The sequence below is a fragment of the Phocoena phocoena genome, chromosome 2, assembly GCF_963924675.1.
Source record: "Phocoena phocoena chromosome 2, mPhoPho1.1, whole genome shotgun sequence".
Lineage (NCBI taxonomy): Eukaryota > Metazoa > Chordata > Mammalia > Artiodactyla > Phocoenidae > Phocoena > Phocoena phocoena.
Window position 1 is genome coordinate 127,235,400 of NC_089220.1, and position 27,683 is coordinate 127,263,082.

The 27,683-nt window shown below is 44.8% G+C and overlaps 1 protein-coding gene and 1 non-coding gene across 2 annotated transcripts in view; both read left to right on the forward strand.

The window, feature by feature from the left end:
• The window catches only part of IGF1R (insulin like growth factor 1 receptor), a 301,935-nt gene that overhangs the window by 143,880 nt on the left and 130,372 nt on the right, over positions 1-27,683 (forward strand). The window lies entirely within an intron of this gene.
• LOC136119472 (U6 spliceosomal RNA) lies at positions 11,237-11,343 on the forward strand. The gene has a single exon (XR_010655474.1). It is a non-coding gene; the product is annotated as a U6 spliceosomal RNA (small nuclear RNA).

Below are 27,683 nucleotides of genomic sequence, written 5' to 3' on the forward strand. Positions count from 1 at the left end.
GAGTCATGAGCTAGGACTAGTGAAAGGTCAAAGGGAAGAGTTGTCCTGCTGTCTTCTACATTACAAACTCTCTTCCTGTGCTCTGAGCCCAGTCACTTGTCCAGGGTGCTTTTTAGTCAGAGATGCCAGTGTCTGTTTACATAGTATGTGCATCTCTTCTATTAAAGGATTTTAAAGGCATTTATCTAATGCAAGTCTCCCTCTGTCAGGGGATCTTTTTCCTGATTGCATGTAAATAATGATGTCAACTTTGCACTTTGTGTAATTTCTCAAACTGTTTACTGCTTGGCCTTGATCGGGACTCCCTGAGGATGCTTTGCCCATGCAGAGCCCTGACAGCCCCTGGAGGGTGGTGAGGGGTGGTGTTGTCCCCTGGGCACCATCAGGTGATTCCGCTCAGTGTGGAGGCTGTGCAGAAGCAACTCTGTTCATCCTTGTGCAAAACACATTTTCTCTGTCCTTTTCCTTTTTCCTCTTTGCCTGACATCTCTCTGGTTTTCAGCAAAGCAGTGGGCTTCATGTTTATTCCTTGTGGTTTCTCAGCAGTTACTTCTAGCATCAATTTCAATCGATTAAAGTGGTTAAAGAATTTTTGTGCTCAGGAGTCAGTTAAATATTATTTTCTCTTTTAACTTAGAAACTAGTTTTACAGTGGCTTTTTTCTTTTTCTTTTCTAACTCCCTCCCCCCCCTTTTTTAAAAGTTTCTGAAGGCAGATCCTGCTCATAACAGAAGAGAACACGTGAGCTCATGGCTTACTTTTCCCAGTTGACTTTTCTGGTCATTTACCTTTCTGTAAAATGGAAAGACAAACAAGCAAACCCTTAAATCCAACTCAGATCATGATTGCCAACTTCTTTCTTTGTGCGTAATATTTTCTTTGTGTAGTTATATTTTTTCTAGGTTATGCCTTCTTTATCTTTGAAAGAAAAAAGAAAAACCTTTACACTGTTTACAAGAACTCGTTGTTCTAGGCCGTACAATTGCATCTGTGACGCTTTTTCCATTTGGAACCATGGGGGCGATAAAGTTGATGTCAGCTGGCTAGCCGGTTTTTTTTAAGGCAAAAATCCATAGTCTTAATTTATACTGTAATCATTTTCATTATGTTTGTAGTATGTTTCTCAGAAAAGCAAACGTCGCGGTTTCAGTCTCTGTGGTCGAAGCCTCTGATTCGTCCCTCCTCTGCCTACCACCTCCCTGCTCCTCGTCTAGTCCTTCTCCTTGGAGGATGGGTTGTCTTTCATTTGAAAAATGAAAATTCCATACCTTACAAAGAAGGCGACATGCCATGTCTTCAATGTAATTAAATGCAACCGTGACTTCAAGTGGACCTTTAATTTATGCCATTGAACTTTTTCTTTGGGGAAGGGGCTTTTTCATTGAATGGTCTTACAGTTTAATAATGGGGGGGAACAAAAGGCTGTACAGGGATACATTCTTAAATCCTGTGACCAAGACCCATAATGTAACCCAGGGGCTCTTTTGTGGCCTTGGGAGGGTCTTCCCACTTTGATGAGGAGGGGAGTCCCGGGGGAAGCACCATTGGAGGGAGAATGGTACGTGGGGGTTTGCTTCTGGAGCTCAGAGAAAAAGGGAAGTCCAGGGCTTCCCTGGTGGCGCAGTGGTTGAGAGTCTGCCTGCCTGCCAATGCAGGGGACACGGGTTTGTGCCCCGGTCCGGGAAGATCCCACATGCCGCGGAGAAGTTGGGCCCGTGAGCCACAACTACTGAGCCTGTGCGTCTTGTGCTCCGCAACAAGAGAGGCCGTGATAGTGAGAGTCCCGCGCACCGCGATGAAGAGTGACCCCCGCTTGCCGCAACTGGAGAAAGCCCTCGCGCAGAAACGGAGACCCAGCACAGCCAAAAATAAAAAATTAATTTAAAAAAAAAAAAAAAAAAAAAAGGAAAGCCCATACCCTGAAAATAGCCCTGAGTTGCTCTGGGTACACTTCATCTGCCAACATTTAGTATCTGTGACTTAGCCAGAGGAAATGCATATTAGCCGCTGAGTTTCCATGGCTTGTGTTCTGGGACTTTGCCCCATGAGGGTACTCTGTGAAGGAACAGGAGGCTCTGTGCCGCTGGGGTTTGAGAAGGGCTGGGCAGGTGACTGGAGGAGGAGTCTTGGCAACACCGGAGGCGTCCTGCTTGGTCATCTCAGTGTGCATGTTGGGGTGCGGCGTGTGCTGTGACGCTGCGGGTCAGAGTGCACAGGGGAAGTGGGGTGCAAAGTGAAAGGGGCACCTGGGTGACCCGTATCCTTGCCTAGAAAGATCATCACTTCTTTCGTTTAAACGAAGCATGTGACAGAACCATCAGGGATCATTTCTCCCCCTTGTTTATCCAGGTGGCCTGTCCCTCGATAGGGCTGTGACAGACCTGCACAGAAAACCTTAACTTCCACATGGAAGCACATCTGGGGAAGCTTATTTCAAATGCAGTTTGCCCCGTGCACAGGTGCTGTGGTGCAGCGGGTGGAACAGGGAGCCATTGTCCAGGGGCCTGGCAAGAACGCTGGCCTGGGAGCCTGGAGCCCTGGGCCTTGCAGTTTTGATTGGCTCAGCAAAGCCCCTGGCCTCCCTGGTCTCTTCCCTCTGTAGGACCTCTCTTTATGCCCTGAGGGAAAAACAGAGAAGGGGCTGATCAGAGTCTTTTCCTCACAGAGGTAAGAGGGAACAGTATTTAACAACACGAAAACAAAGTATAAAACTTCTGCCATCTTATAAAACCTATTTTTCTTTCACTTCATGTTGAATCATATAGTCAAGCTAATCAAATTATAGAGTTTTTACCACCCTAAGTATGTGTATTCATTTACCTTGTAGTGCTTAAAACAAAAGCAGAAAATAATATGGGTAAACATAAAGAAAAGATCATTTCCTTTTTTATATTCTTGATGCCTCCTAGCCAGGTAATTATAGTCACATACAAAACCATGTGCAAGCCTTCATGAGACTGAAGCTTGTACCAAAATTTCCTTTAAAGTTTTCATAGCTGTTGGTGCCTGCTCATATGGCTCCATGATGATAGGTTCTTGATTAGAAATTACTTAACAATGCCTAATGGACTACTGACTAATAAATGTTAACATATATTCTTTTAGTGCCTAAATCACATCTCTGTGGTGCCAGGAAAGCCTTATGTGTGTGGTTGCCCTTATTATAGGCCGCTGTGCCTTTGGCAAATGCAACACATATTACTCTGGTATCTCAAAAGACTTAAAAAAGCAACAACCGACTTACTTTGTATCTTTTCCTCTAATAATTGACTTTTAACTTATTTGTAACTTATTATTAAACCTAGTAAGCAGTTTTCTTTTTATTAAATTTTACTTGTATAAGAATGAAGCCAAAAAGAGTGGCGATCTGTTCAAACATTAAAGTCCTTATCTATGACCACCTACCATGTAACGTGTGACTTGTGGGCTGTGAAAGAGGACAGTTTTCCCACCTAAAGCGTTGATATCATAGATCGACAAACTATTTTGCCACCTGATAAAAAGTAAAATGGATGGATGGATCTTGGACACAATGTCCAAGTGAAAGAAGCCGGTCACAAAAGACCGCCTATTGTCTGATCCCATTTTTAAGTTGTAAGTTGATGAAAGGCTGTGTGACCAATAAATGCTGAGTGTATTTTAGTAAACAGACTTGTGGTGCTAGAATGAGTTAAAAATGCACAGGCATGCGTGACGTCGTTAATGATATGCACAGTCAGTATTTTGTTGATGCACAGCGATGATGCACAAATGGAAGGTAGCACATTTAAGGTGCCTGTTATTTTACACAAACACAAATGAAGCGTCTCAGTGGTGTGCTTTGCTGGGGAAGCAGAAGGTGGAAGGAGAGACGTTGGCAAAGTGGAAATCTGCTCGAATAACTTCTGTACATAGTCTAGTCATAGCTCCTCACCTGGCAAGGGGTTTGGTGGAAGAGGCTGGGTAGGGTTTATATAATTCTCCCCCTTGGAAGGGCCAACGAGGCAGTTCAGAGAAAAATTTTTTTGTCCTCCCTATTACCTTAAAAATCCCCAAATTCACTTCCTGTAGAATTCTTGAGTCAGATTGTCTTCCTGACTTTCAGGTTTAAGGTATGAAGGGCTGACAGTAAACCCCCCCCACCACCAATGTTTATTTGCTGATCCAAATGAGTGTTAATTGGTAGAATATTGTAAATGTAGGGGGGGTGGAATTGGAGACTTCAAATGGTAGCTGCTTAGTCTCAGGAGAAGGGAAAATGACCAACACCCACACACATACCCATCATTATATGAGCTAAGCATTTCTGAGGCATTTTCATGTATCTTGAGAGATAAGAGCACCCAGATTTCTGAGTGAGATTCATCTTTGGAAATATAGAAGACAAATTAGCAAAATCTTTCTAATTTTAAAATGTGCTTTTTGATTTGATGTCTGTTTGTTTGGAAAGAGGCTTTTAAAGTAAAAGCTATCGATGTGTGACCATTACCATCAAAGGCTAAATCCTGGCAGGAAGTTATTACCCAGGTTACCATATTAAGATGATTATGGCTGGCGCACGTTATAAGATCTTTTCATATATATTTTTTACATTATAACTTCAGTGTTTTTTATTTACATCCCTAGATGGGGATGGGTGGGAGGCCAAATTCCCAAACCCCAAATTTTAAGCAGTTATTATTCCTCTTAATTACTGGATGTTTCCTTGAATTTACTGGGTTTTACTTTTGGAAAAGTTCACTTTCATTTTTGGATATTTTGTACCAATATTCTGTGCCTAAACACAGAATTTTTTGTGTGTTCAATAAGAGTTGATGTTTTGAGAGGTGGTGGTGGGTTGCTTGTGACAGACCAAATACAGATTTGAGTTCAACAAGCTTTTGAACCGGATGTTTCTATGTGCTAAAACTCTGTAAACACTTGTAGCTTTGTCTGCCATTGTATATTGCTGTATTGATTTTTTTTTTTTCCTCCTGAAAACCTCCAGGCCTGTCTGTTCTATACCAATACAAAGGCTGGCCTGTTCCCCAGGGCCACTGCAGGAGAACCTCTGGGGTCTGTGCACTGTTAGATGTTACCATCTGTGAAGTTGCTCCAGATTCTCTTGCACTTGATCATAAAATTCCATTCCAATTTTATATGAAGTTTCTTTGTCAAAAAGAATAAATGGTTGCTCAACAGATCCAGTTGTCAGTTGCTGACAGATGTGAAAATTAACAAACAGCAAAATGTCTCCCTTTTAGGAAAGGAACGCAAGTACTTTAAAAAAAAACAAACCTTATATTGTCAATAAATGAATCCGTTTTAAAAGCATTTTCAAACATTTGTAATGAAAATGGAGGCCTTCTAATGTTTCAGGGCTTAGGGAGAGCCATACGTAATCAAATGCTCCTGTTACTGTTATCACTGTAGTAATAGGGCTTAGTTCTGCCCTTTAAGTCACGGACTCAGGTTACTCCCAGTTTTAGCTGCAATCACAGTATGTTTCTCTTTAAAAAGAGATTGTATCCCAACACTTCTCTATACTAAAACATGAGGAGAAGGTAGCTTGTTAAAGTGACAGTTTAGATGTTGTTATTTTGACAGAAATATTAGTAAATGTGTCGTATTATCCCTTGCTAAATATTTATAGCTTAGAATGTATACTCTGATGCATAATATTTTATGAAAGAAACATCCTTTTCCTCAAATTTTTTCCACTTCATTGACATCAATCTGTAATTTACACCCAGAGATCTGTAGGAAAAAGACTATATTAAGACCCTTTTATTTCAATGAAGATAAAACTATTCTAAGATGGAACACCCTTGAATCTTTGGGACCCTTAAAGGTAGAATGTTATGAAATATTTGTATTTATTCCTTTGCTCAGATTTTAATAGCTTCACTTTTGCAGAAAGGCACAAAATGAGGGTGACTTTAGTGCACAATTTTAGGTTTTGAGATGAAGCAAGGTGCACGATGGTAAGTTACCTGATCTCAGTGCTTACGTAACGGCCATGACAAGTGCCCTATGCATTCCCATCCAGAAAAGAAATGCTGTTGTGAAAATGGCTGTCTTCTCTGCGTTCAGCTCTGTGACTGAAAGACGTTGTTCAACAGCTATGGGTTTACAAGATGTTGCACATGGAGTACTTTCCTTGTCTCATTTAGAAAAACCAGTCTAGACTTCCACGGTTTGGTATTCATGGCCATGGTTTTGGACTTTATTAGATGGCTCTCAGAGGTACTTTTCAGGTGGACATTGATTTCGTGCCAGCTGTCTGAGATGTTTTTCCCTAAACATGGGTGGGTGTGTAGGCTACGGTCTGCAGTGGAGAGCAGATGCCCGCGGTGGAGCTCAGGTGGATTGTGTGGAAGAAGGAAAGGAGCAGAGGTAGAGGAAGAAGCCTGTATGTCCCGCACAGCTCTGTTAACAGCTGAGTGGTTCTCCAGGATAGGCCAACTACTGTTTTTATTCACAAAATGGACTTGAAAATCAGTTAGTAAACAAACCGTCTCCTTTAGATAAGTGACATTCTGATTTGTCTGTAAAAAGTTCCGTTTCCTAGCTAACGTCCTCTGAAGCACTTTTATGTGCAACCGCTGTGCCAATGTTTGCTATCATTTGGTTGTAACGAAATCAGTCGTGAACTTCAAAGTGGAATCATTTCAGAGCCTTTCCTCTACAGTAGTTCGGGAAACACAATACCAAGTGACCTTGATTCACTGCGAACTCAACTGGAAAATGTGCCTAGTGTCTCCCTGAAGCAAGAATCCCTCACCTCTTGACCCTCATCATTTTGGGCTTGAGTCTTCAACCTTGTTGTGCAGACGTCAGCACCGTGTAATCTGTGACCTTCTCTGCTCTCTTCTAAGCTATGGCCTGATTGTTTATACCTTAGTGTTGCTATCAGTTTGGACCAGAAGTCATGAATCTTTCCCTGACCTTAACCTCACTGTGGATTGGCTTAAAGAAGAATCTGGGTCTGCTGATGTATAAGCACTAAATTATGTGAAAATTAATAACATTTACCCCTCAACTCCTTAAGTAATAAAGTAGTGGGAAAAGAATTGAATGTTTTATAGCAGTTGTAAGTTATCTAGGAAATAGCTAACAGGTAAGTTTTTATTTAACTGAAGTTTCTGAAAGTGGGATGAAAGAGGGTGGGAAAGGAAAGAGCCATTAAGAAAGCTCACTTTAACCTGTATGCTGTGTTATTTTAACTTTGCCCTCCAGGCTTGGTTAAATAGTCATGTACTTTAGGTCTTAAAAAACATACCCACATGTATTAGTAAGTTAAAAATTTAACAAAACACAAATTATTATGTTAGAATTATTGAAGAAATGATCTAACTTTAATAAGCATATTTTACAAATGCTATTTCCTGAGAACCACTGCTTTTAGATGGAACATGCCTTTGTGTTGGTCATGCTTTCTTCCTAGTAATTTGAAACACCTATTTAAATTATCTTTTGCAAACAAGCTAACTAGATCACCACTGAGGTTTATAATGTGCTTTTTGGATATCTGAAATACTGGAGGTATTGAAGGACAGTGCTTGCACGCTCATCCTTCTCTGCCTCGTGGATGTATTGTGCTCCACCATGTAGCCCTGCAGGCGGCCCAGGGCTCAGCTTGGACAGGGTCCGTGAGCACCCCAGCCCAGGAAGGAGGTGGCCAGCAGGGCAAGTGGACTGTGGGGCCCAGGTGTTGTGTTGGGCACTATGCTGGCAGGTTGTAGTGGACCTTCCTGTGCCCCCCTGGGAGGATGGGGGTGGAGGAGCGGTAAAGGTGCCTCTGTGTGTGTGTGTTTGGTTTTGTTTGGGATCTGTTGTAAAAGCCCAGGCCCTCCCTCACCTTTGGGAGGTTCTGTCACAGAAGTGAGAACTTGGTGGTGAGCATTTCGTTTCTTCAGCAAATGCTGCTGAGCCTCTGACCTGTGCCTGGTGTTCTTCTTGAGCTGAGAATCCTGCAGGGAACAAGCGCAACATGGATAGCTTGGTCCTGCAGTTTACATTACAATGGGAACACATTTGTCTGGCAAATAGCATAACTTCTCAGATGTCTCTGAACCCCACATCCACAGTCTGAGCTGCTGAGGTCTCGTGACTGGTAATTGGTGATCTTAATCTGGATTTCTCCATTTATTATTTTCTAACATGATTTTAACTTACTTAATAATTAAGTCTTTGGTATATTTTCTCTGTCTGTGTCTCCCTTAGACCCACACAAGCTTTACAAGGGCAAGGATCTTATCTTTTTGTTTTTCTTCCCCATGTCTCCCAAGCACCTAGACAGAGCCTCCGTTCCCAAAGCTCCAGTCAATGTTTGCTGAGTGTGTGTTCACACTGGGTTTGTTTGAACACTCTCGCTAATGAACCCTGTTGGAATTCTGACGGTGCATCTAACTCTCAAGACCGGGGACCCGGGTTCTCTTGGGGTGGGTGAGCTTGCTTCCGCCTCGTTTGCGGGGTGCTCGTGTTGGAGTGGGTCCCCCACATCTCTCCGCCCGCCCTATGTGTGTAGCGCCCACAGTCACGTTTTGTGGTCCTGGTTTCCCCGAGGTCACGACAGCAGCAAGTCCCACCTGCGGCCTTGCGGGCAATTTTTCTTGTTCAAGGAAGTCACCTGATGTCTCTGCTGCGCAGGCAGTGAGTGCATCAGAGGCCAGGGGGCTGGGCCCTGGGGTTCGGGGTGCTGGTTTTGAGCGGTGTCCCCAGGCAGCTGTGATGACCGCGCTGAAGCCCGCTCACGGAGAAGCGGAGCTGACACCTGGTGTTTGGACAGGTCATGCCGTGCAGGATTATTGGCTGTGCGTAGAGTTGCTCATCTGTGGTGACAGATGTTGAGCTGTTATTTAGTAACTTAGGTTTGTTTTCCTTTGCACACAAATAACCTCTTAACTGCTGAGTGCTTCTGCGGGCGACCACAGAGCCCATCAGCCGGCAGGCGTTTGCAGGCTCCAGAGGTGTTGCATTGAAAGAGAACTTATGGAGTGTGTGTGGCACGGGGAAGAACAGGCCCTCCTGCCCCGCTCCCAGATTTCCTTTGTAAAGAACATCAATATAAGCACCACCATTCTTCAGAAACACAGGCCAGGTGCTCGGGTGCACTGTTGTAGCCACTGAGGGCCCAGTGATGGAAACGTTCTAGTGGCAGAAACAGACCATAATCAAGTCACAGTGTCAGACAATGATGAGTGCTGTGAGCAAGAATAGATGAATAACTGGTGGGGGGTGGGGTTGGGGTTGGGGTCTCAGAGAAGGGCTTTCGGAGGAGGGGACGTTTGCCCTGAGAGTATGAGTCAGCCAGGAGGAGACATGGGGACGTGGTGGCAGGGGACCATAGGTGGAAAGTCCCCAAGGTGGGGACGATCTTGGGGTGTGTGCATGTGGGGAGCAGGGCTGTTTATTCACCCCACACTCTCTGGGCACCTGCCCTGTGCCAGGTGCTGTTCTCGGTATAGGAATAGAGCCATGGATGAGTCTCTGTCTTCATGGAGCTTTTGTTAAATCAGGGCGGCCTGGGGACTGTGCTGGGTGGGGTGCTCTTTTCTGTAGGGTACTCAGAGGGGGTCTCTAGTGAGATGGCATTTGGGCAGAGACCTAAAGGAAGGGTTGCAGGAAAGCCAGGAGGCTGGAGGGCAGGGGGTCATGGTGAGGACCTTGGCTTTGACAGGGACAGGAGATGGCAGGATTCTGAGCAGGGGGATGACACTGGCTTCTGTGTTGACAGTAGACTCTAGGGCCGGGACAGAAGCAGAGAGACCAGTAGGAGGTGGCAGTTGCCATGATCCAGGGCAGAGAATGTGCATCTTCGACCAGGATAATGGTGAAGGTTGTTGGGAGATGCAGTTGGAATCCCAAAGCGCCGACAGGACTGGCAGATGCATATGGGATGCATATGGGACGGCAGAGAAAGAGGAAGAGACAGTCGTGGGGCTGGAGCCCATGAGGGAGGGGCAGAGGGTGGGCACAGCCAAATCATCACGTGGGACAGAAAAAAAAAAAAAAGGATTTTGTTCTCTGTGTTGGAAAGTCAGCAGAGAGTTTAGATGGGGGGTGACGTGACATAGTGACAACTTAGCAAAGCAACTAATATTTATTGAGCACTTATTCTGTATCAGCCCTTATGACAACCCTGCAAGAGTCAGCTTCACTGTTATATCCATTCTATAGATGAGGATGCTGATGGACAGAGAGCTTATAAGGTATCTTGCCCTATATACCACACATTTAGTTAGGGCCAAACTTGATTAATTGATGTGCGTCCTAGGGTGTATTTTATTGTTCCTTTAGAGAAGTTACCACGTCTTTGGGTAACCATGCCCACACCCAAGGGCTTAAGAAACATTTTGATGTTTACCAGTTGTTTGCAAATGGGGCCAGAGACAATTTAGGTATTAAAATCTCACTAAATCTGTATCCATTATATGACTCATCTATCTCCTTCTTCCAAGGACCCCCCCTCAAAAAATGATCATGGGTACATTCCCCTTACCTGTAAAGCATGTTCATGGTCACAGAAAATATATAGAGAACCACAGGTCTGCAGGTTTCTACATGGGAACTCTCACACTATGGTCAGAAGGTCTGAGACTAGTTAAAAAAAAATGGTTGTGGAATCCAGGCAGCAGCCACTAGGTAATCTCTTTATAAAGGTTGGTGTAATTTCTGTAAGACTTGTTTATTTTGCTCTCAGTTGGTTATCTTGACATTGTTGCCTTTGAAGAGGTTATTGTGATTTCATTACAGACCAGGTATCTTACAAGATTCATTTGCTATCTCCACATCATTTTCTCATTTCTTTGGCTGTCAATCCCTGGGTGAAGGTGGGAGGGGGAGGCCTTCGTCGGGGGAGAGAATGTGGTAGCAATGAATGTTTACTGCACAAGAGCGCTCAGGGCTTCTGTTATAGTCTGGGGGTGGGGGAGGGAGTGGCGGGGAGCACGCAGGAATGTGACCTCCTGGGCCCCAGCCCTGATGAGCAGGGCGGGATTACAGAGGGACTGTAGTGTTAAAGTTAGGATTTTCTGGAAATGTAGCAGACTCCCCCGCACCCCTTGCCGTTTGAGATTTTGAAACCCTACTTCTGTTTTGCAAGAGCCGAGAAGGGACCAGTTAATAGCTCTGATCATCTTGTCTCTGGAGAGAATTTATATCTCAATTTACCAGAAGACAGCTCTGGTATTAGGGCAACAAGAATGGTTTTATTCCTGTTTCCTCTTCCTGCACTCTGTTCCTATTTAATTCTTGCATTAAAACCATTCCTGGTGTGCTTGCTTCGGCAGCACGTATACTAAAATTGGAACGATACAGAGAAGATTAGCATGGTCCCTGAACAAGGATGATGTGCAAATTCGTGAAGCGTTCATATTTTTGAAAAACAAATACTGTATGCTAACACATATATATGGAATCTTAAAAAAAAAATGGTTCTGAAGAACCTAGGGGCAGGGGCAGGACAGGAATAAAGACGCAGCCTTAGAGAATGGACTTGAGGACACGGGGAGGGGGAAGGGTAAACTGGGACGAAGTGAGAGAGTGGCATGGACATATATATACACTACCAAATGTAAAACAGATAGCTAGTGGGAAGCAGCCACACAGCACAGGGAGATCAGCTCGGGTGCTTTGTGACCACCTAGAGGGGTGGGATAGGGAGGGTGGGACGAAGAGGTAAGAGGGAGGAGATATGGGGATATATGTATATGTATAGCTGATTCACTTTGTTATAAAGCAGAAACTAACACACCATTAGAAAGCAATTATATTCCAATAAAGATGTGTTTTAAAAAAAAACATTCCTGGTAAATTAGAACATGCTTTTGTGCTCAGGCCTTGTTTTGAAGAAGGGTTTTGAGTCTAAAAAATTTGATAGCCTCCCATCTATCATGGTGATTTCTGACTTTCCTAAGGGACTGTGTACTTGAGCGAGGCTTGTTCTTTTGTAAGAACCAGCCTCCCTGGGCCTGGGAAGTGGTGAAAGATGCTCTGCTGGGAGGGGAGCCATGGCAAAGGGTTGGACTTGGGGGGACTTCTGCCAGGATGCAGCATATCAATTGTTGGTGTGTTTGGAAATTTGAAAAGTAATATTAAGAATTAAAATTGTACAAAACCTCCTAAGATTTCTACCATGGCTGTATAAAGTTTGAGCATAGTGCTATCAATTTAAAAGTGGACAACTTAAAAATTCCACCTCTTTTGGAAATTTGTTGCCACCTCTACCCCAATTCGGCAGTCTTTAGATAAACTGACAGCCCCCATTTACCAACAAGGAAGAACCTTCGATTTTTGTTTTTTATTATTATCTTTTAAATAGCAGGGTGGTGAAAGATACGGCGTGTGACTCAGCAGGTGGGAATTTCTTTAATAGCACACTGGGTGTGTAAGCATTAGCCCTGCTCCCCACAAGCAGCTCTGCAGAATGCCCTCCGCCTGTTTGGGGAACAGACCTGGCGACCGAGAGAGGCAGCCCAAACTTCCCTAGAGGAGGCAGACTCGGTGGTGGAATCTGAGGGATTCTCTTTGTTTCATTTGTTTTCCCTCTGTCTTGGAAAACACGGACGCAAATCCAGTCCGGCTCCTGCAGCTGCTGAGGCAAAGCAGGCTTTTTATGAATGAGGCCCAGGAGGGGGAGGAGAGGGCTTGTGTTACAGCAGCAGTTGGTTGGGTAATGCATTTCATTCACTCCCAGCCATCTAGCCCCGGCTGTATTTTAAAGGATATTGTTCATTTTTTGTCGATTCAAATTAGACTTTTCTGCCCCTTGTGCAACTGTGTGTAAATTAGAACACTAAGCATGTTGTGTGCGTTAATTTTTTTTTCGTTTGTTTTGTTTCTTCTGAGTGTTTGCTCATTTAGTTGGAGGAAATGGTAAGAGAAGTGAACTGGGAAAAGGGAAAAAAGGCTTCGTCATCCCTGGGGGCGTTGGTTACATCTCTGTCCCCAAGCCACCCAAGAGGAGGCAGGTGGGGTCCCTGTGCCCAGCCCTGAGAGTGGAGCTCTGATTATGGGCCACCTACTACCTGGTGCCCCAGGTCTGCACGTGCTGGCTCCCTTGCCCTGTCCCCCTCTCCTGTTCCCAGTGGGCAGCTCATTATTTGTGGCACTTGAAGCCTCATTGTTGTGGTCACAGGGTTGTGTGAATTGGAAGCTGTGTGACAATGCTGGCCCCCCTCCCTGCCACCGCTTCCTGCTGGGAGCAGAGAGAAGAGGGCAGGCATTGTCTTGGGCATAAATGAACCTCTATCAAAACAAACACCAGAGAGAGGGGCAGCTGGGTTACAGCTGCCCCTGTGAGCCCCGGCAGAGGGCCGCCGTCCTCGCAAAGAGCGCTTTAAGCCTGGATGAGGAGTGTCCTCGCTGACTATCCTGTGCGCAAAGAGCGAACCCCAGACCGACTGGCCATCCACACCACCCTCAAAATGATTCCCCATATCAGAAATGCCAGATTTGTGTCCTTGAGCATGGTTGGGGGAAGAGAATTACCCCGAGGCATCATGGCTGTATATGAAGGGTAACGCTATTGTAAAGTTGTTCTGCCAGAGAGGTTAAGCACACCCTTCTCCAACGTGGACACTGAGAACAGAGATAGAGACGATTAGGCTGTTTTTTTGATCCAGCTTTTAAATAGGACCCTTCCCTCCCCATTGCTAGTGGCAACCAGGTGCTTTAAGGCACCTAATGCCTGATGTCAAAAACTCTCCAGATGTGCCAAGCGTCTTTCTTTAGCTCTCCATGTTTTGATGTTGTATAAACACAACTGGCAATACCCCTAATGCCCATTGCCCAGCACCAGTGTGGAAGCTCACCATTGCATGCCTGACTCGCTTTCCTGGTTGCCCTGGTTTCTCTCCTGTGTGGGTGTTGTGTGTCCCATTAACATCACATGCCCCTCCCCAGCCTTGAATGCCACATCTGGGCTGTTTTAGGCATCGGTGATATGAGTTCGGTTTCTTTTTTTTTTTTTTAACTGTAAAAGGAAAGTCTTTCATTGCAGTTATACCAAAGGAAGGGATGAGAAGGAATGCATTAAGGACTTGATATAAACAGCTAGTCTTGGGTCCTAATTGTCCCGTTTCTCCTTTTGGCCAGCAGCCAACATGATGTCACTGTGTCCACGTCCTGAGGGTCTGAATTAAAGGCACACTGCATGGGCCAGCTCTGGGTACAGCGATGGCTTTGGCTTTGAAGTTCATTTGGGGTCCTGATTAGAAAAAATTTGGGGTAAGCTGACCCAGGGCATGGCTGGCTGGTTCTAAGATGCGATTCTGGCCTGAGCCTTAGTACTAACAGTGGTAGGTCACTTAAGTCCACAGGCTAGGCCCTGGGAGGACTTCAGGACTTAAGGAAGGAGAAGGGATAGAGAAGGATTGCAATAAGAAATAAAACAAGGAACAAGAGAGAGCTGCCATAGAAGGAGAGGGAGCAGAACACTTCCAAAGGGGGTATTTCCTTATTTAGGAGATTGAGTCATTATAGTGGATGACTGTGCCACTGGCGGCAAAACCATTTTAGTTGAAGGAGCACACCCTGGGTGGCCCAGTGGTTAAGTTGTCAGCAGAGGCAGGGACTGTAGCCTCCTCCTTCTGAAAGATGGGTAGAAAATGGAAGAGGGGAGATAACACAGGACTGAGGAATTTTGGGGTTTTGTTTTGTTTGGCTTGAGGGTGGAGGATTGCACCCATGAGGTCAAGGAAGCCAGAATTGTCAAATTCAAGAAGCGTCTCAGATGTTTTGACCAACAGCAACTTTGGAGAGCAAAGTGTATACAGGCTTTGAGCTTACCTCCTTGAAAGACTAGACAAATTCACATTGAAAGAATGGATCCCATCATAGCCATGGTCTTGTCTACATGCAGACATCTTCTGTATGCATTGTATTTGTCTGGCATCATTGGAACAGAAGTTTTTTGCTTGAGTTGATTTCCCAAGTAATCAAAGCTCCCTTCTCAGAGTGCAAGATATTTACATTTTTCTCTTAATTTTTGTTCATTAACAGCACTTTGCTGTCTTTAATGTGGATCATTTTCTTGGCATTCCAGGGCACTATTGTGAAACCTGGTGCCTCCGAATCTGTTGCTATGTGAGTCTCCAATTTTTCCTTAACTTAAACGGCCTTGGACATCTATGCATGTTTACATTTTATGCATTTTGGTGTATTCTCCTTGTATGCAGGGATTGCGAATTCTGACTTAGTCTATCTGTCTCTCGGTAAAGTAGATAACTGTGAATATTTATAAATGATTTTCCCTGAAGCTCAGAGGACTTTTGCTTTGCTTTTATGTCAGCATCAGGTTCCACGTGTTTCGTGGTTGAGGTGCTAGAATCCTGTTCATCAGGTCCATGGAGCATTAAACACATACTCATATAAACACATACTCGGCTATGAACTCCAAATGGGAAAGATTTTTATTTAATGATTTTAGATTTTGAGCCACTTCTGTTTATATCGCTATATTTTTCTCTCTCATATTCATGGTCTTCCGCGAGTCAGATCCCCTAAGAATTTTTGGTTTGTTTATCTTATATTTTTTTTACACATAGCTCTTTATGTTTTCCCAGACAGGAATTGTGCTACTTGAGTTGAAAAGTAAATGTAATACGTAATGTTCTATTGGTAATTGTTTGTTTCTACTTTAGGCTGACACTGAACTAATGATTTTTTAATTGTACCTGGCTTGAAACACAATGAAAAAGTGATTTCCTGCTGCTTTTTTCCCTTAAGCTGGTTCAGTAACTTGAAGGTAATTAAAAATGTACAGACCTCAGGAATGTATTTATGTTCCATAGTCATGGGTTGACCAAGTAGTGCTCATGTATGATAGCTGGATGGGATGTACGAACACTGGGGTAATGAGTAGCCTGTTTTATATATTTATTATGTTATTACTTATTTAGAGGAATAAAAAAATCTTTTCTCTGTAGTTCTAGAATGCCGTGAAATGTCTGTTTGAGGCATTATCCTGCTATTTTTACAGGGTGATCTTCCTCTTCTGAATGGTGTTACATGTTGCCAGTATCCCAAGGGCTGGTTTGGGACTAAGGCAAAGGATTTAGGAGGCACAAGTGAAAGGGAAGAAATAAACACATGCCTTTTCTTCTTAAAAGAAGGGTAGTAGTTGGCTTGTTGATTTAGCTTCGAGACTGTGGAGGATGAACCTGAAGCCTGCACTGCAGGGTAAGTAATGTAGGGGGAGACCCTGAAGGGGAGGTTACGGGGTGGCAGACTGTGCACACACAGTATTGTGACTGTGAGTTGGGAAGGAGAGTGCTAGGAGTATTTTCTGAGTCACAGCCACTCAGACAATACTCGCTAATCCATTTGTTTGAAGATACAGTGAACTGGAGAGGATAAACAAAAATGGGAGATTCTTGCAGATAAGAAATCCAGGATAATTATTCACCAGAGTTTGAAATCATCACCATGTTCAAGGACATTTTCTTTTGGGGTGGTTTTATATCTAAGGTTTGCATTTAGATGATGCGTGATTCAAAATCCTGGGGTATTAGTGGAGTAGCTAAGGTACAGGGAAATTGCATTTGAGGATACTCCTGTTTAACCTTGCTGCTGCCAGAGTTGGCAGGCAAGTGAAAGGTTAAAAGAAATTTGGATAGGTCTTGTTCCCCACCCCCTTCCAAAGCTGATACTCACTTTGGGTGGAATGTTTCTCATTTTTTACAGGGCTAATATTCCTCGAGGATTGTTTTCCCCAAAGCAGGCACTCATAGACCCTAAAACTGGGCAGAGCAGCAAGACCAGTCTTCCAAATGGCAGGCTGCGTGGTAATGTGCTTTTGTGCTCATCCTTTGCAGAAGGTGTCGGTGTGTTTATATGGTATCTTTGTGTGTGGGGGTGATTCAAGGCACTTTGCATCTGCCCACCCTCACCTCCAGCACCCCTGAAATGGAGCCCCTCTTGTCTCTCTTAGTTGCCCTGTAAGTGGTGACCTGTGATAACTCCAGGAGGGTCAGGAAGAAGGATTTGTTTTTCTCATCTTGCTTAACGAATAAAACTTTTAACTGTGGCCCTTAAAAGAACCTCTGAAATCCTAAAGTAGCTCTGGTAAGTTATTATCATAAATTATTTTTTGTTAGCTAACATAAAGGACTCAAATACCCTTTTCTTTCTGGTTGGTGGGCTTTACGACCAAAACCATTTCTAATAGTTTTGTCAGCTTGTTAGGGAAGACAAAGTGCGTTTTTGGTCCTTTGAACTAGGAAAGCACTAGCCATGCACTTCCCACGGCCCTTCTGCAGGGTGAGTATTGGACAGAATTTGTTAGGGGACCGGGCAGGAGGCAGGTGCAGATGTGTGTCTGCAAAGGCCCAGAATCAACGTGGACCCACACACGTTCCCGTCCAGTCTCTGGTTCCTTACCTGTTTCAGGTTTCTGTTAGAGTCTGTCTTTGTCTTAATCTTTTCGGTGCTTTTGGTGAGCTACTTAGGAATGTTGTCGGGAGGGCTGGGATGGGTCGGCACGGAGATTTTGGTGAGGCCCAAGAGTAGGCCAACAGTCCAGGACTGTCTTATGTATCAGAGGAAGATGCAGAAAGAGTCGTCACATGTCCTCTTATCAGCCCTTCCTGCCCCCTCCCACCAACCCCGCTCCTCACTTCTGGGCTCCAGGGAAGAAGGCCTCCCTGCTGCCCCTGACCAGCTGTTTCTTGAGTGCAGCAGTGGCTCTGGGAACTCTCCAAGGAGGCCTCCTTCCTGTGGTTGTCACTCCACTCGTACAGCTAGTCCACAAGCACCTCAGGACAAAATGCAGTCTCTCTCTCTCCCCATCCCCTCTCCTCTTCCTTCCTATATTTGGAAAGTCTGGGGGTAGCCTGGCAAGAAAGTGGGAGACGGGGTGCAGGAGGAAGAACTGGGAGCAAATGAATGATGCTTCTGTCAGAAGCATGCAGGTCTCTAAGAAAGTAAGAATGTAACCGCAATGGCTTGTCCATCTGCTAAGCCCCCTTGAAGTGGGCTCAGCTCCGTGTGCCACGCTGACACTGTGAGGCCAGCGTGGGCCCAGCCCATCTTGCAGCGCCTGTGCTAGTATCTCCCAGCTGAAAGTTCTGCCCCTCCCTTCCCTTCATTTTTTCTTGATAAGAGCTAAAAAAAATCTTTTTCTTTAAATTCTGGTTGAATAATAGGAGCCTCCCTCTATAATTGGCATGTGTGGGAATATATATTAAATAAACACCTTCTAATAGGTGTTACCAGAACTCCTATGGGAATTCTTTCACAGTGTTTTTTCAACATTGAGAGGAGAAAGGCTAAGGATGTCTCTTGCCCTATAGTCCTTCTTGTGGACATGTGCTGAAAGCCAGGAGTGGTCCTGTGCCTGGAAAAGTCCATTCTCTGGTGTTAGTAAGTGATAGACAAGGGTGTGTATTTACCAACATCAGGCATCCACAAAATATTGACGTAAGTGTTTTAGGGTACAACTGGCCCTAAACCTGACACGACAGTTAATATCATGCAAGTTGAAAGTTTCGTTAAGTTCTGATGTGATGCGTTCTGTGGGCATTGAAGTCAGAGCTGCCTTGCTCATCCCCAGCGCTCGCAGATCATACCCCTGTGCCTGGCTCACAGCTCCTCAATACGACGCTTTGTTCATTGTAGCATGGTGGGATTTTTATAGATTCAAATAAGTTGGAGGTAGTTTCACATTTTTAACAGCTAAAAACATACTAATAATCATAAAGGTTAGATTCTCCCAAGTAGGGCATTGAACACAGGCTGCATCCTGGATGTATTGACAGAGGAACCACATAGTGTGATGGATTCTTTGTCCCTTGGAGCTTCCCTTTGCCTCCCCGAATGCTGTACGGTCTAGGTAGCTTTCTAGAGACTTTCCTTATGCAACATGTACCGGTACAAGAAATGTACTCCTTTGTGCCGTCTGAGGCATTTTGGTTGTATGGAGCTTGTTAAATTTCGATTCCCGGCATAGTTTCAGATGTGGATGTATGCTTAGAGAAAGGGTAGGGGCCAAAGCCATCCACTGCTGCCAGATGGGGTTCCGTCCTGGCTCTGTTGCTTACTGGGTGTGACACCTGTGCCTCTGTTTCCCCCTCTGTAAGATGGCATGAACAGTGGTGCCCCCTCGAGGGTTTGTGAGTTTAAAGTGAACCAGTGACCGTGAGGACTTTACAGTGGTGCCTGGACCACAGTAGAACACTGTCCGTGGAAGTGTAAGCCATCGTCACTTTTGTCAACATCACCAGTCATTAATGCATGCACTGTCCCCTGGCTTTTTTTTCTTTCATCCAGCAGTTAGGATTTTCTGTCAAACAAAAGAAAGCCTCTATGTTTCACACAGTGTACGTTCAGAGGAAACAACAGCAGCTGTATGAAAATAGTAATGTTCCTTGCAGAGTCATTATTTGTAGATTTAGTCAGAATGTTTGATCTACAAGTTTTCGTTATAGATATTGTCTTGTAATTGGAAAATTCTGTAAGAGCAGCTCCAATGAACTTTCCTTTTTGATGGTTGAGGTGTCACTTTTGTGTGGTAAATAAGCTGTGATGCAAAGACACCAAATACATGTTGTTCAGGACAGGCATTTGTGACAGCATGGCATGGGACAGAGTGATGTTGGGTATCCCCACGAGGAGCTTAGATCAATCCAAGGGAAAGTCACATTTGTTGGTGTAAGAGCTATTAATATTAGAAAGAATTTAAAAATAATAATAAGGTATTGGGATATCAGTTAGCACCAAATTAGATAACTACAGCTAAATAGCCTTTCATTAATTCTGAAACCTGAAGTTGAAAGATTTCCATTTTCCTCATCAATATGTTTATCTCCCTCAAAAATGTTTCCAGCTGTGGGATAGATTATGAAGAATTATTTCACTTTGATTTTTAATATTACCAATGCAGCAATTTTGCAATGAAAGAACAGTGGCTATAGGAATAACTCTTTAGCCCTCCAGGACTACTGTGTGTATACCTGTGCTGCCAACAACACATGGGAACTTAAAAGGCTGGTGAGTTTAATATCCATCCACTGAGAACTCTATAGGCCCCTATGGGTTTTTGTACTGGAGTCATGATGATGAATGTGACATGAACTTCACTTATGGTCTGTGCATGTATAGGGGAAGTATGTTCTTGAAAGATTCCTATCAGACAGTTAAGATTAGAGGCTTTTTAGATGCGGACCTATTCTGAATGTTCCAGGCCCTCCGGGTGCTAGGTGAGGTGACTGCAGGGTTGATCTGGTGTGGATAATGAAACTCTGAGCAGGGCACATGTCCCAATGTTCTGGCTGAGCCCCTTTGACATTCCACAGGGCCCTGACCCTGACTCTGCCCGGGCACGTACTGGAGGCAGCCTCAGGGTGGCACAGAGATTCGGGGCACGGCTAGTGGCACTTCAGGGTGCTGGGAGGCTTACCGACCTCCTGTTGTAAACTTGGATTAGTCTTTTTCCAGAGCAGCTGAGATTGGACTCCACCACCTCAGGGTCAGGAGCTGGAAGTGCTGGCTTATGCTCAGGTAGATCCCGGAGAAGAGCTGTCAGCGTGAGCTCCATGCCTCCCAGGTCCTGCCGGCTCGAGAGGCTTGCCCAGCACCAAGGCTCTGGGCATTGGGAGTGCTGCCTGCCTGCCAGCCAGCCAAGAGATGTGAACCACCGCAGTGGACTGGCAGTGAATTAGCAGGCTCTTAAACTGCCTTTTTTTCTCCATTCTGTGTTTTTATAACTCTGCTGCGTAGACACCCGATTATAAATCCTGTGCACATAGTCTTAGAGTTTCTGGATTCAACCCCAGAGAAGACTCATTTGGTTTTGAGGAATACTTAAAGAAAACGTTGGTCAGTTCCATTTTCCCACGTAGACTGCTGCATAAGGGTTCTGCTGTGACAGCCAGACGTGTCCACACAGCCCTCGGGGAGTGTCTGCAGTGGACTCAACTGCTTTGGAGGGAAATGGTTCCAATGGGTTTCCCATCCTCCATCTTTGTTGCTAAAATTGTGTTCCCTGTGTTGTGTTTTGTTAGTGTAATGAGAACCCACTACCCCTACTGTGGGGTCTAGGTGGGAGAAGACTGGGCCATCCAGGACTAACACAGGGCTTGGCATGGGCTCTGTAGGTGTGCTCCATCCTGAGGGGGATCCGAACTGGTCCTCACTTTGGGGATTTTGGGTGCACTCAGCAAAAAAGAGGTCAGGAGAAGTCATGAAAGTCAGTTTTATGGTTTGAGTGAAGGGCAACCTTAGAAAATGGGGCCCAGAGTGTTGAACTTTATGGTGGAAGGTGTGGGGGGCGGGGGGGGCAGTTTTTTCCTTGCCTCTCTGCGTAACCTGACCAGCGCCCTGCTCTCTGCTTTCTAGTGGTCAGTGGCCATGCTGTTTGCTTAGTATCTGCATTATATCAACATGGTGTGTTAGAACCTGACTATTGCCGAATTACAGTGTGACATATTTTAGATAAGATTCCCCACCTCATCCCCAAACCAGCACTCTGCCATTTAAAAATGAAAAGTTAAAATGTTTTATTTTAGTCTTCTGGGATAAATTAATCTTGAGAAGAGCAATATTTATCGAACATTTATGTATGTATATGGCCATCCCTTTATATCTTATTCATAAGTGAGCAATTCTCTTGTAAATCAAAGATTCCAAATAATTTTCTTAAGTTTGACTCAAGGTTTGAAAAATAGCCCATGCCACCAAAGCAAGCCCATCATACCTGTTTTTGTAAATAAAGTTTTATTGGAACACATTCATACTCCTTTGCTTACCTCTGTGGCTGCTTTCTTGCTATATGACACAAACAGCACAGTTCTCAAATCTCTTTACAGAAAAAGTTTACTGAACACCGGTGTATTTGGTAGAGGAATAACTAGTCTCTCCTTGAACACCTCCATGTCCAAGAACCTCTTCATCTTATGAGGTGACTTGTTTCATTTTCAGACAACTTAAGAATGCTAGAAGATTCTTCCTTTTTAGAAACAAACAAAACCCTACTTCCTTATAACCTGGTTCCTTTGTGTTGGTTCTGTTTGTATCTTATGAATCATAAAAAATAAGTCAAATATCCCTTCAAGATAGTTGCCCTTTTGAATATGTGAGGACAGCTATTCTGTACCCTCTGAATATTTCCTTTTCCAGATTCAACATTTCCTGTTCCTTTACTCCATTTGATAAATTCTAGTTTAACAACCCTCTAAACCATGTCCCGGAGAATTAAAATGCCATCTTTGAGGGTTGTAGCCAATAGAAATCAGACCCAGACTGTTGACTAGCCTTATTTTGGATGCTGTGGCCCCTGGGATGCAGCTGAAGACTGTGTCATCTTTTTGGAACTCATTGATATGGGTCAGCAAAGCACCTTGGACTCTCTGACCCTTTCAGCTGTTAGCCACGTCACCAGTGTATTATGCTTACATTGTTGTTATTTTTCATTAGAACTTTTTAAAACTTTGTTGTATGAGATTTGGACCCTCTTTCCAACCTGATCTTTTTATATCCTGTTTTATCTATTTGCCCTTGCTCTCAACTTTATCTTTGAATTTCATATGTATGTTGTCCAGGTCCCTCTTTGAGGCCTTGTCCTTGGGCTTAGCCCTGGATCATCCCCGTGGACTTGACTCCAGATGAGCTGCCTTCACAAGTGTCATGAAATGTACTACTGTTGGCAAGCGACCATCAGCCCATTATCTTAAGTCCATAGACCCACTTCCTTTCTCTTATGCTGTTCTAATCTTCAGCTGAAAAGCAGTGGTTTAAGTGGCTTTGCTGGCAGTGCTGATGAATTGGGAGGTCCTCTTCAGATGTTCTCATCATCCTCTTTGACTTGAACGAAGGGTACTACCTGGGGCCATGAAAGTTTTGACTTAATTGACTTGTGCTACCTTTCTCTATTAATCATGCCTTTTTGGGTACTGTGATTCTGGTGCTTTGATATCTTGAGGCCTTGCTCACTCTGGAGAGACTGTCCCTCCCAGAACTAGTTAATATCTAGAGACAGTAAGTGAGTACACCTTTCATGTGTAAACTAAGCAATCCAGAGGCCATGCCCTCCTACGTCCTTCCAGCTCCCGTATAGGGCTCTCATGCTCAGGTCCGTTATCCACCTGCCCTCCTCACCCCAGGGCCAGGTGCCAGCCAACTAGGGACAGCCCCTACACCCCAGAGCCCACTGCAGTATTCAACTCCAGCCAATCCTAAGCCTGCTTACCCTGCCTCACCCATTCCTTCCTGCAGAAGCCACAATTAAAGCTCTTGTTCATGTTTCCTTCTGCCTCCTGACTGACCTGGTGCTTCCCTGTGTGGCTCTGTGCGGCCTGGTGCAGCACTCCTCTTGGGAACTGCAGGTAACAAACTGTCTTTTCAGTGGCAGTCGTCTCCCAATCTGCTGGTCTCACCATACGTGAGTAACAGTAAACCCACCCTTATAAAACATGTTGAGATTGTCATATGCTGAGAAATGGATGAAGATTAGGGCAATTTACTGGATGCAGAGTGGACCCATCAATTCCTTATGTCTGAGCTCTGAGACTGGAGAAAAGGTGTAACGGAGCCTGAGTACTGAGAATTTCCTCTTCTGGTGAAGTAGGTTGGAGATACCCAACCCAGCTCCATCATTATGACTCCATATGTTGAAAATCACAATGAGTTTTGACAACCTAGCTCCATCCAATGGGAAAAGATCCGTAATAGACTCTGGTCTGGTATAGTCGAGGTTTTTTACTTTCAGTGCTGAAGCCCAGGCAAATGCGAAAGCATCCCTCAAGTGTTGTGTCAATCGTGAGATAAGCAAAGTCAGTGCAATGCTGAATAAACTGGAATCTCCTACTTGAGCCTTATAACAAATGAAGCACATGATTGTGGACTGCTCGCCTCACTAGGTCCTATCGAGAAACCAAGATTAAACTTTAAAATACATTTTAGTTTAAGTTACTGGCATGAATGATAAATCCCTTCAGAAGAACACTTTACCATGCAGCTAAAGGTCCTTTTTCTGCCCCGATGTCGCATTGATTGCTGTAGCCTTATACTGTTTGTTGACATGGTTTGAAAAACAAAAATGTATAAGCTCTCCAGATGGCTTTCAGAGGGTTTATTAGTATCTTGGCCATTTGAAACTCCATTTCATCTAAATTGGGAGAGTGAAAGAGGTGAGTAGGAGAAAGACCATTAAAATAGGAGGAGAAGAAACCTCTTTGTGTCAAATGTCAGTGGCTCAGACTGGGAGAGTGGCTATTCTGAATTACTGGAAATAGAAAGATGATTTTTAAGCTTTCTTAGTGGAAATATTCTAACTGGTAAATAAGGGCATTCTGGCTGAGGCACTTTCTTGTACCTGTGGGGAAAATCAAACTTAAATTCTGAAAGGGAATCATAATGCTTTATATTTTTAAACACAAATGATGTATTTTTCAAGCAGCACCTATAAAGTAATGAGCTTTATTCTTTAGTTCATGCTTTTTTTTAAACCAGGAATAGGAATTAATACAAAAATATGGGCACTCACTTAAATTTTATTTAATTCCAAAAGAGTATGAAGATATAAGATATAAAAACAGGAACATTTTGAAAGTTTCAGCTTATTACAATTTAAAATCATGGATGACATTTCATAGAAAGTTTAAAAGAAATCACCAGTATAAAATTGTGTGATTGGAATTTTAGAGCAAACAGCTCTCTTCTGGTGAAAGGACAGCTTCCTGGATAAAGTCAAAGGCAAGGGAAAACCTGGGTAACAATGGCCATTGTCTTTAATGGGTGCTGTTCCTTTTCCTCCTGGTAACAGCCTCTTCCTTTCGTAAAGGAATCACTGCAGTGAAGTTACTGAATAAATGAGGAGGGGGAATCACACCCATCCTTCTGCAGCGGAGAGAGGCCCAGGCTGTGAAAGCAGGCCTTTGTGTGCTCTGGGCTGGGCCCATGGCAAACAGGGCACAATCCAGCTATTGTTTGTTTGGGAAAAGCTACAGCATCCTATTGCAATTATTTACGGAAGAAAAGATTTGATGTTTTTGGAAGAGGTTGGGTGTGTGGGGATGTGGGAGGGAGGAAGACTCACCTCTTGTGCCATCCATTCCCCAACTCTCAATGTGTAGGAGAGAGTGTTAGACGTGATCCCAGGTGTTGGGGCAGTGAAATTCAAAGCATCCCCAGCTTTGGTCACAGGAATGAGAGAGGAGTTCACCTTCCCCTACGTAAGGCTGATGGGAGGCAGCTCTGTTCCCTTTGAGCCTTCCAGTCCCTCTGACTTTTTGATGCTTTCTTGTACTATTGCCCACACTCCCTCCACGCTGGCTGAAGTCTGGACCTGTTGTGTTGATTGTTAACTAAATGTTAGTGAAAATGAGAACATGTTTGCAGCATCACCACTCACCCTCAGTGTGCATCCTGAAGCTGGCTGCTCTCCCCTCCTCCAAAGGGGTGTCCCACACTCCTGAACAACGGGCATTGCTTGAGACGCTGTTTCTGACCCCCCAGCCCACATTCCCAGTCCTCTCCGATTGGAATTCATGTTCTAACAGTGACAGCCCTCCTGCCTGTGCCCACTTCATCTCCCCTCTGAAACATCTGCCTTTCTCTCCTGTGGCGTTCATCATGCCCTTCTCCCTCTGAAGCTTCCCTGACCCTAATCAGGGGCCTTTCACTGATTTCCCTGACCATCTGTGATTTGAGCGCCCAGCCCTCCTCAGGACTCTCCCTGAAATTCTGATCAATAACTCCAAGAGCTGATTGGTACCTTGCCCATAGCAGGCCATCAGGAATTTGCGTGTTTACTGTTCCATTATACATTTTCCTTTACAGAATCATCGTTCTTCATACTGCATTTGTGTGCAGACCGCCCTTTTCAAAGATCCAGTAATTCAGAAGCACATGTGTATATGGAGTATGGTAGAAAGAAAAGACATCGATCCTGGTTGGCGGGTCTCCCCCCATCTGTCCTCCCCTTCTTTGGCCTCCACGAGTTGCCTTAGGTTTCTGGAGCAGCTCAAGCCTGGGCCCTTGAGAAGTTGCGTGCACACTGGGGACTAACTTTGCCTCTCCTTGGGCCTGCGTGCTTTTGTTCCCCAGGCCTGTGCTTTAACATAACACTGAGACTTGATGCTCCCCGGAGTGAACAAATACGAATAACTACTCACTGTAGGTATTACCATTAATTATTCTCTCCTGTCTCACTTGGTCCCCAGAGGACTCTGAGATTGGCACAAACACGATGACTTTCTTTGGGAGGTGGGAGTGGGCCGGGCTCAGAGAGTGGCTGGAAATGCCCCGTTTAAGTTTGAAACCTGCAAAGGCAGGTTCATCCACTTACTTATCGATTTAACTGATACTTAGCATCTACTCTATGTCCTGTCCCAATATATCAGTGAATGAGATGGAATCGGTTTCTACTGGGTTGGGGGTGGGGCGGTACTGTGTTAGGCTGAGGAGTCAGGGAAGCCTCTCTGAGAAGGTGGTTGCTAGGGTCAGCCATGGGACGTTAAGGGAGAAGAGCAAGAAGAAAAAGCCGTGAAGTGGATACAGACTGGTGCCCAGGAGGCTGGAACTTGGCAGAGGAGGGAAACGGTGTGTTAAACAGCCTGGGATGTGATACCAAAATACCAGCGCCTAGGTGGCTTAAACTAGAGCCATTTATTTCTCACACTTCTGGAGGCTGGAAGTCTGAGCAGGGTGCCGGCATGGTTGGGTCCTGGGGAAGGATCTCTTCTGGCTTGTAGATGGCTGCCTACTTGCTGTGTTCACACATGGCAGAGGGAGATCTGGTGTTTCTTATAAGGACACTAATCCTGTTGTATCAGGCCCTTACCCTGATGACCTCGTTTAACCCTGATTACCTTCTCAAAGGCCACTCCAATACAGTCACGCAGGGGTTAGGGCATCAACATAGTAATGGGGGTGGGGGACACGCATCCAACTCAGTCCATAGCACTGAGTTATGAGATGAACCAGAGTGGTAGGCAAGAGCCAGAGCAGGTGGGGCCCGTAGGCTGTGGCAAGAGTGACAACTTACTTGACCTGCAGCAGGGAGCCAGTGATGGGTTAGAAACAGACACGCTCTGATTTATATCTTATAACAATCACTCTGGCTGTTGTGTGGAGAATGGACCAGAGCCTGGGGAGGGGCAGTAAGACCAGTGAGGAAGCTGTTGGGATAACCCAGTGGAGAGATACAGGTGGCTTGGACTAAGCTGGGTGTCAACCTTGGGATTAGTGACATTTGGGGTCAGATACGTCTTGGCTGGGGGGGGGGGGGCTGTCCTGTGCATTGTGGCGAGTTCAGCAGCATCCCTAGTCTATACCTACTAGATACCAGCACTCCCTCCCTATGACAATCAGTTGCCAGATGTGCCTGGGAAGGAGCTGGGGGTCAGTGGGGTGGGGCAAAATTGTCCCCTGACCACCTCGGGATCAGAGTGATAGCAACTGATAGTGAATTGATCTAGGAATATCTGGGAATTTGTGAAATGTATAGAATATGAAGAATGGAGGGAGAAGAATAAAGATAACAGAGATTTCTTGGCTTGGATAGAACAGGGGATGGAGGTGTTGGTTCCTGAGCTGGAAGGGGAGTGGGGGAGGAACAGGTCTGTTGGGGAAGCGTGTAGAAGAAGCAGGATCTCTGTTTTGCATTTGCTGAGTCTGCAATGCCTCTTAGACACCCAGAGGAAGAGCTAAGAGGGAGCTGAATATCGGAGTGTGGGGTTCAGCAGTCAGGGATGAAGGAAGCATTTGGGATCATCTACTGTTGC